The sequence below is a fragment of the Halyomorpha halys genome, unplaced genomic scaffold (assembly GCF_000696795.3).
Source record: "Halyomorpha halys isolate HHAL.00 unplaced genomic scaffold, Hhal_1.1 Scaffold681.1, whole genome shotgun sequence".
NCBI lineage: Eukaryota > Metazoa > Arthropoda > Insecta > Hemiptera > Pentatomidae > Halyomorpha > Halyomorpha halys.
In genome coordinates this window covers 287,486-298,093 of record NW_027106347.1, presented here as the reverse complement: position 1 = coordinate 298,093, position 10,608 = coordinate 287,486, and the positions used below count along the sequence as shown (strand labels likewise).

General features: G+C 29.1%; 1 protein-coding gene across 1 annotated transcript in view; it reads left to right on the top strand.

Moving 5' to 3' along the window:
* Positions 1-10,608, top strand: part of LOC106685325 (neuroendocrine convertase 2) — a gene marked incomplete at its 3' end in the record, with an annotated part of 291,090 nt that overhangs the window by 2,270 nt on the left and 278,212 nt on the right.

Below are 10,608 nucleotides of genomic sequence, written 5' to 3'. Positions count from 1 at the left end.
TTGATTAGGCTGACAAAAATGATCGAAGACTATTGACTTGGTCTTAGACAAAAATGGTCGAACATAGATCAGATCTTTTCCTTAAGCCAAATATGAGAGAGAGGTTAAAATTATGTGTATATGTATAATTTATTGGATGTATATATTTTATTGAAATATTAATATTAGGTAATTAAAAAAAGTAATACCTGGGTCGTTTTCCTAAACCAAGGAAATCAATGTCCCAGGGAAAAGTAGACAACCAAGTCAATTTTTTCGAAAGATTTTTTATCCCATACGGGATTGGGTACCATTGTACAATTGCTTAAGACTGAAATAGTATAGTTTTTCAAAAAATATTTCAACTTCAAAACGTCTGTCTATTTTGCTTCGTTTAACAAAATTATTTTATAAATATAAAATAATTTAAACATTTTTACAAATTTTCTCTTTTAACCATATGCTTCATCTCTTCCTTAAACCATTAGATTTTAAATGTATGGATATACGTATTTTTTGGAGAGAATAATGTTGTAGTAACATTACGATTAAAAATTGTAAACTAAATACCGATACTATATCCGAAAAAAATCAGTTTAGTATGTACATCTATGTATGTATAAATTTGGCTGTCTAAAATATAATTCAGAAGATATTATAATTATTCCTTTGGATATATCTCAGGAAGATTTATTTAAATATTTTAGCAATTAAAGCACATTGGTTACAACTCTACCTCATATTATGGTAATCGAGAACCGGAAACCCTTCCCTGGCGGTTTCAGAATTGATTAATTTTTTGATAATCCAATATTATAATAATGAAATTCATGATACAAATTTAAATTATATTTTATTCAATTAAAATAATAAAGTAATAGATACTTTATCCGAAAAAATCAACCTATATGTACATTTATACATGTATAATCGAGTACAATCGATGGTGATCGAGAATCGGAACCCTTCCCAGGTTGTTTCAGAATTGATTTATTTTTTTAATAATCCAATATTATAATAATGAAATTGGTGATACGAATTTAAATTATATTTTATTCAATTAAAGTAATAAAGTAATCGCATTATATATTGATGGTTGACCGTATGGTAAACCAACAATGGAATGGCGGAAGATGTTTTTACCATCATCTGATAAAAAAATTTTAAAATTAAAAATAGTACCAACAGTTTAACCAATATCTCACGTATATAACCCGTAGATATATTTTTAATTTTTTTTTCATTCAGTAAAAGTTGTCCTTGCATAAAGGATATCGATTTATGAGGCCCAAAAATCCTTATTCCAGGAAAACATTCTGCTGCTATATTTCCATTTAGCAAACAACAGACAGACAGATATTGTTCTAATCATAGTAAAAGGTTCGTGGGCGTACCTAGAGGGGGACAGAAGGGGGATAATATAGTATTATTATTAAATTGTTACTAATTTACAATTAGGAAATTGTATTAACTAATAAAGCACTGCGACAATTATACATAATGTTCTCAAAATGTCGGTTTCATTCTCCTTTTCGTGTTGAAATTTCACAACCTGACTACAGCTCGCCCCTAGTTTTGATCATGGGTAAGTCTCTTGAAAAGGTTCCTTATTTATCTCAGTTATTCTATCTTATTTTTCAGAAAGTTATGAAATGATAAACGAAAAAAATAAGAGAAATTAAACCCTCTTCCAGGAAAATAAAACCGAATTCACTTTATGGAAAACTATAATTAACCCATTATATCCCGAATTTGCTATTTTAAAAATTGGGGGATGTCCATATTTTTTGTCGTTATCAATAACCAAGATTTTGCTTCTGAAATTTTTCATCTCATTTCTTCGATGGAAAGTTTCCTGGAAGCTGACGTAAAACTTCTAAGAAATCCACTTCTACCAGTCACTAAATATTAAAACGATTGTCGGTCAATGCTCCTTCAATGAGACTTTTAATTATGCCTTTTCACTTATTAACGGGTTCTCCACTTTTTTTTTTGTCTTTTCAATAAACATTATAATGGTTGTAGGATTTACAACGAAATTCAGAAAAAAATTTTCATTCATTTTTGTCTTTACAAGCTGTTTTACGTAAATTCATGTTAGTATAAAAATGTATGCTAATTTTAACTCGTATATATAATTTTTCAAATTCACAGCATGTAATACACTTCTTCGATGGAAAGTTTCCTGGAAGCTGACGTTAAACTTCTAAGAAATCCACTTCTACCAGTCTCTAAATATTAAAACTTAATTATTCCAATTAAATATGGAAGATGTTTTAATATCTTAGGAATATTCATTATAAGAATCTGATTAATTGAGACGAAAAACGCTCTGACCATATTATGACCAACATCTTTGGAAACCATATTACTCTTTTGGAGGTTGTCCATTGTTTAAAATTCACCTTAATATAATTTTTGTCTAATAGCAATAAAAAGTGGACATAATTATTTAAGATCGCATAAAATATTTACGGCTAAACCGAAATATATGCATGAGTTTTATTTTTGGTCATCTCAATCTCGATCTCAATATAGTTTCCAGCAATTTTGCGTCGGCGTTGAAGGAGCCCACGTCTTAATTAGATTGTCTCAGCTCATATTCGTCAGTTGATTAAATCCGTTCAATCAATCTTCTGATTAATCAAAATGTTAACTATTTACTTGCATAATAATTACCGTAGGGTGATGGAGCGATGGCTAAACTCAGCAAAGATCATTCAACAGTAGAAGTTGTTTTAGATATATCCGACAATCTTATCGTTGAAGTAAATTTTTAAATAAATTTACAATCAAATTTTGGTCTAAAATCGAATACTACAGAAACATAGCCCGTTTCCGTAATGTCCAATTTCAATCTTATGTCTAAATTTTTAAATCAATTATGATTAAATAATATTTTATGAGGAAATTAGCTATTCTTCCATCTCTGTTCCCATTTCCCTTCAGAAAAACTTTCCTAATGATTTAATAGTAAAATTTTACGAATGGAATTGGTGTTTTAAAAATTTAATTTTGTAAATTATGGTAAAATTCAGTTATTGCATTGCGGAATATAAGATGGGCGTGTAAGGTTGTAGGGCTTAATAACGAGCGGATCCCTAAAATGTTAATAAACACTGAACCGAGGTGTAGACCGAAACGTAGATGGGAGGATTGCGTTAAAACTGATTTAGTAGAATTGGGTTTGGAGGGGCATCACTGGAAGGATGTATGCAGAGAGCGTTTACTGGTATCGGCATTGAACTTTTGGGTTCGTTAGGCCTTCATTATTTATGGTCAAATTCGAGAGTTGTAATTATTTTTAAAAAGTATTATAATTACTATATTGTATTACTTGAGAAATTCGGTCATAGATAATATATCACTCTTAATAATGTCGGTGTCTATATATTTTTATACCTTATTATTTCACAGAAACAAACAAAAAATATATACAAAATAAATCAAAATTGCAAACTAAGATTAATATTTTCACTCTATTTTTTATTTTTGAAAAATATATTTAAAAAAATCGAAAGAAGTTAATAATTTGATAAAACGTAAAACAAATATTATTTATAAAAATTTAAATAGGTGATGTTTCCTCCTCCCATGTTTACTATTATTTTATTTATGACGTCACATTGATTAGGTTTGGGTAATTAGGTAATTAGTACATTGATTAGGTAATTTTCAAACAATTCCAGACAAAAAAAAAATTCTGGATTTATATTCTTCCTTCATAGTGATATATGCCTTGATGAATACATCCTATTTATATTCATTGTGATTTAGATAAAAATATGACAACTTGAAATATTATTTCGTATAGTTTTTTTTTCTTCGTAGAGAATATGTTAAGGTATAATTTTTATAATAAAATATTTACCTAGCCATGCTTAAAAAAAAGTCTTATAGTATAGAAATCTTTTTTCAAAATTATTAAGACCTTTAAATATTCTCTAGTTGTCAAAGGAGGAAATATATGTCGAAAAATCATGTTAACTTTGTTACGTACATTATTATATCAACATTTCGATTCAAACTAGGCCTATTTTTGAGAATAAAATTAAATTTATTGATAGTGTCTTGTTTCAAAATTTTTCATATTGAATATATCAAAAATAATAAATCTATACCGCTACAAACCAAGGGGTTCAGTTCTTTGTAAGAAAGTACTGTTACTAGAGCAACGGATTTACATAGGAAGTGATTTGGTCAGAAACTCACTCTACCGCCAGATTTTCCCCCTATTAGGGGTGCCCAGCCCACTTTATGAGGCTGAATGGACTCCAGAGGGCTTTCGACCCGACAGGGTTGACCCACGGCTACAGAAACAGAATAAATAATTATCTGCCACAGCCGGATTCGAACCCGGATCCTTGGGTTTTCTAGCACAGTGACTTACCGCTGAGCTACCCCGTTCCCCGTAAAATAGAGGTCAAATCAGCGCTCTCTGACTAGATTAAACCGTACTTCAATGAGGTTGTCTGGCCATTTCAAAAATATCCGTTATAAAATAAAATAAGAATAGTAAATATTACAAAACTAAAACAATACTTTTAGCAAAAATATTTTATGTTTTTTTTTTAAAAACAGGCGAAATGTTATTTCATGATTTTTTACTAAGAAAATCGAATGCATATCTGCATGTATGGAGAAAATGAACTGATAAATTAGTAACAATTTAAATTTCATAATTAAAGTACCTAAATTGGTACTTTAGAATTAAAAGTTTATATAGTTATAATGAACATTACATCGATAAAAGTAATTAATTCATTAATACATTAATTAAAATTAATGTTTTGTTGATTGGCAGATGAAAAATCGAAAAAAAATCATGATTATGTATGATTTTTTTTTTAATATAGCGGTGCTAAAAACATATTTATATATATAATTTGAATTCCTTATGTTTCATAAAATTTGTCAGGAATGGATATTAAATGAAATTATTGTACAGGTTGTTACATTTTGTCAATTACAACATTTTTCAATAAAGTTTATATTGTTTTCATAAAATTTGATCAGTTGATTGGAATTCTTTAATTATTAAAATTTAATAAACCTCATTTTTTATCGCAGATGGGAATTTAAACGTTCGGCGGCTGTTATGAATTTTGTTACAGTTTTAAAAAAATAAAATAAAAAACGAACAAATTAAATTTTAAGTCTTTCCTTACTTTATTTTACATTCATAGCTCATTTATCTCTAAAGTCCCTTAAATTTTCCTTATTTGAAAAAAAAAATCAGTTCTCATCGTTAGCGAATTAATATAAAAGAATTTAATGACTAACAGAAGGGGGAAAAAAAGTACACTTCGTCTTCGTTATATTTTATTTAACTGAGGTATTCTTGTCAAGAACAAATAAAAATGAAATTTTTATTCTCTATTTCTACCTCTAAAAACCCTAAAATACGAATTTTTATAGTAACCGAAAAATAACAAATAGCTTGTTCTGCAATTTTCCACGTTTCCTCATTTCTTTCATGACCATCAAATGATCATGAAATACCATTTCGTGTTAATGATTTTTTTTTAATTGAATAAATTAGCTTTATAGGATGGAGTTGGACAAGTATACCCTAAAATCACTGCCGTGAAATGAAGCTAAACATTTGGGAAAATAATAAATGCTTAAATATTCCATTTTTTTCACGAAATAGAAATAATAAACTATTATTGATCATTTTAATTTTTTTTTAATTATTACTTTGATAATCCCGCAGTAAATATTAGCTATTGTCATTCATTTTTTAAAAATTATTATTACAATTAAAACATTTTTTTATTTGTTAGTCACTAATTGATGTAGGTTAATCTATTACACAGTCACTTATATGTTAAACCTTTTGTTTGAGATTATAAATAAAAATGGTTTGTTAATATTAATTACTAAGAATAATATCTTTATTAAATTTTATATACTGTCTGTTCTTCAATCATTCATTCATCAATCTAGAGGTAATATTCCTCCATGGCTAATTTATAATTATTTTGAAAAATATACATGCAAAATCTAAGAAAAAGAAAGATCAGTTTTGTTTTTTTGTTAAAAATTGAAAGATTATCTGATGAAGTAAACGAAATACTCGTTGAAACTCTCAAACTTTCTTATTTTAAAAATTATTTTTTCGAACTATATTTTGAAATTCAGAATTTCCTACGAAGCATTAATTAATTTTTTTTGATTATATGATATATAGTTTGGTTTTGCAGTGCATATAGGTAGAATTGTAAAAATATGTTTACGTTCATAAAAAATAATAAATTTACGAAATCCATCGTGTAAAATATTTTATAGCGTTTCCGGAGAAAGATTTATTATGTTTATTATATTGTTAAAAATTGAATAAAAATAATTTTAAATGATACCTGAGGGTACGCTTTAGGAGAAGTGGTAAAATAGAAGCAGAGATATTTGCAAACAACCAGCAAATACCTATGGCAAAACCCACTGTGTGCCTCACAGAAAAAATCAATACTGCCAACTCAGCAGTGGAAGGAATGCGACTATAAATCGATATTGTTATCTTCTTGTTGAAAATGCGTGTCTTACTCTATTAACAATAATAATAGAATAAAATCTGCAGTTTAATATTAAAAAAAGCAATATATATATATGTAATATTTAGTTTAATAGTTTAGTTTTATTTTTAATGTAGATTAATCTTAGAATTCAAATTTATTAATCTACTTTAAGCTCCGTATGTGAAGAAAAAAAATATATCCTGGGACTTAATACTTCTTTTATAATTAATACTCAATTTGAAAAATTCTGGTTCCCTTGCCACAGCCCGCTTAGCTATCTTTCTGTTTTTGAGTTGGGCTGTTCACATTATATACAAACACATACAGTCATATCATTTTTCAAGACTTGGTTATTTCGACTCAGGGGACTGGATTTTTCGGATGATTGGACATTTTTTTATGAGATATAGTTATAATAAATATATTATATTTATTAATATTAAATATAGTTGACGTTGGATGACTTATACGAGGAGATGATTAGAGGATGCGGTCAAAATATAACACAAATAAGTTGAAGTAACATATTTAATCGTGCCAACGTTTCGGCCAGAATTTCTAACCTTCTTCAGGGCTAAGAACGGAACAAGATAACAACCAATGAATACAGAAAATAAAAAATAAAATATAAACCGAATGAAATATAGTAAATAATTGTACAGAGTGGAATTAATAAAATAAAGTGATGAAAGTTTTTTTTGTTGAAAAAAATAAGTAATAAATATTTGTTTAATTGCAATAGTGAGAAAAAAATAGTAACAAAAAGGTAAATATAAATCATGATAGTACATTAATGATAATTTCATTAATTAACCAGAAAATATTCTCCAGTAAAATTAATAAAAAAATATAATAGACATGGGGTATATTAAACATATCCATGTGAAAATATATAGGGGAGGAGATGAAGGATTAAGGATATATAAAGATTGGCAAAGAGACGGGATTTAAATATAGAAAGGAAGGGAGCATTGTGGATTAGCCTGGAAAAGGGATTTCAGAAGGATGGGATTGAATTAAAAAAGGATATGTCAAATACAGGAGTTTTATGGGAATGGATGTAGGAGTAAGAAAAGGATCGTTAAGGAGGTGGGGTTTGCGGCATTGAATTTCAGATTTGAGTTCAAGGGGTTAGGGGATATGAGATTGGTGATATGATAAATAAAAGAAACTAGGAACTCTTCGGAAAAAATCTTTTACATAAAGAAAAGCCTCTCCAACTAGGCGTAGTATTTTGAAATTCTGGGGTATCTGGGATTTTGTAAAATTATTCCAATGGTGTTGTCAGTCAAGCGATTGAAAAAAACTCTTCGGCTAAATATCAAAATATGCATTTCTGGAATAAAGAACATTATTATACCGACTAGGGTATCATTAATATTCTGTGTAGTGTTGTGACCGTTAGTATATTGTAATAATAAAATTTAAAAAATTTCCAGGAATGTATATAATATCATCAAACATCCCCTCTCCTCTCCCAAACGATAGATCATGCATCTCCTAACTAAGGATACTCTACATGCCCATGGCTACATTTCATTGAGTAAAAAGTACTTACGTAAATCGAAGCATATCTTAACCAACTTATTTGTTGCGTAGATAAGATTATTATATATACAATTTTTTAATAGTTATTATATAACTGTTACACGATTGGTTTTTTGGCTCCTTGCTGAAATATTTTGTCCAAAACATTATTAAAAACAATATTTATTTTTGGTAAATATAAATAATTTTAGAACATTTTTAGTTCAAAAAGGCTTATTGTAATCAATAAACATAAAAGAACACTGACTATTGTTGTTCGGACTATAGCTAATAATGAATAGTTAAAAAAATACATACTCAAATATGTAATTTCATATTTATAATTGCATTTTAAAAATATTTTTTCGAATATATATTTTTTCCTATTCTATTTTGTATAGCCTTCTGAGGAAGCTATCAGTCCTATCTGAATCAGTAAACAACAAAATTATATTCTATATTAGTTGGTATTTGTATTGCATGTAAACATTTCCACTGTAAATATGCACAGCTAATTATTAAAATGAAAGTAAGAGCCAAGTCTAGATAGAATATTTTTTGGCTGAAGTATTGCCATAATTTAATATATTAAATATATATGTCTAGATGTACATAAATCTTTGCCTGTATGAAGTATGATGATGGAAACCCTTAAAAATTATTTTTTATAAATGTTTTCCAATTCTCATCTCCTCTAAATTTTCAAATGAAAGGCGTATGAATCAAATCAGAAACACGTGTTGAACTAGAATCAATAAAAAATAGATGAAATTTTAAAAAGAAAATCAAACTTCAACATTACAAACAAAGCCTCCTTCAACCGTTTTATCGTAAAAAAAAAAGTTAAATACAACTAATGTATACATTTTTTTATTTATTTATTGACATTTACAACTGTTTATAAAATTGGTAAAACCCATTGGTAGAAGTCTAAAACATTTTACAATATAAGGTTACGAGGCCATCTTCTTTTCAGGCGCCTCTGAGGATTGCCAGGAATGGAAGAGGAAGCAAGGTTAGAAACTACTGGGTTTGGGTGGTAAGGGATTTTATAGTGGAAGGAATGATATCGGGTTTGGGCTAGATCGGTTACATAAGGAACATTTAGGTTTTTATGGATTGTTTTATTTGTAACAAAGTAAGGAGGATTGAGGATTTTGGATTGTAAGGATTGGATACGAGAGAAATTCGAAAGTTTAGTGGAACCCCAAAGCTCAACTTCGTGTGTCCAGATGGGCCTTATTATTGTCATGTAGATCAGTCTTTTGTAATGAGTTGGAAGTTTCGACCGTTTGTCTAGTAAGTTCTGTAATAGTCGGAATCTACGTGCAGTTTCATGTCTTTTCAGTCTTGTGTGAGGATTCCAGGTTAGTCGTTTGTCAAGGTGTAGTCCAAGATAACGAATCTGTTCTTCAAGAGTAAGAGCCACATTATTAAAGTATACTGTAGGGCAGTCGGCAGGTTTACGACGAAGAGTAAAGGTGATTTGTTGGGATTTATTTTTATCCTCCAATTTCAGCAGCATTCTTCGAAGGTTGTGATATGGGACTGGAGAGTTTGGGATGCAGTCAAAGGATTATTATCTACTGTGATCACAAATGTCATCAGCATACGTGGTAAGGATAGTGTTAGAAGTTGTTGGGATGTCAGCTGTATAAACGGTGAGAGGATGGGACCGAGGATACTACCTTGAGGAACACCAACGGATTGAAAATAGAGGGATGAATGGGAACCATTATGGTTTTCTTGGAATAATCTCTTAGGAAGAAAGGAATGGATGATGAGAAAGTATGTAGGAGGTAGGAATTTACGGAGTTTGTAAAGCTGTCCCGGGTATAAATTTGAGAATTGTTTATTGGTTATACAGCAATACATCACTCAATCAAACCGAGAAAGAATTTAAATATGTACTGAAAAAAAGTAAATATACAGAGCTTTAAAAACAAATATGAAACCGTCCAAACCGTTAATTAATTTGCTAGAAGAAAAGAGCAAAACTTTATCTGAACCTAAAAGAGAACTGGTTGAGAACAATAATGTATCTCTTTATGAGCCACTCACTGCTCGTTAAAGTACCATCTTAAGAAGATGAAGTTAGTAGAAGATACCACCTGCCGTCTGAGCCCGGAGGATGAAGAACAGTTTGAAGCCCAGTCTTTGTGAAAGCAAAACCCCCTTACTTTCTACAGACTGTAGTACCTAAATTAAGTAATACTTAGCCCTGAAGATATTAATAGAGTGTGCAGAGGGCTTCATATGCTTTGTAAGGAGCTTGTAATATCTGAAGGATCTCTAGAGCAACAGAGAGTGTTATTCATAAAAGATTCATACAGGGCCGAGGGTAAAGAAGAGCTTCCTATCTCTTTACGCAATAATAATGATGTATATTAAGATCGCGTTTTATTTTAAACGAAATTCATTTATAAATTCTACAATTATTATGATTTCGCTAATTCATTATTTTAATTTTTAAAATAAAGTCTACTAACTGAATAGGCCAGTATTGGCTTCCTCAGAATTTCTTCATTTCTACTGGTATTTTTTTTCATATAACTTAAAATATTATTTAACAGTTGATATATGA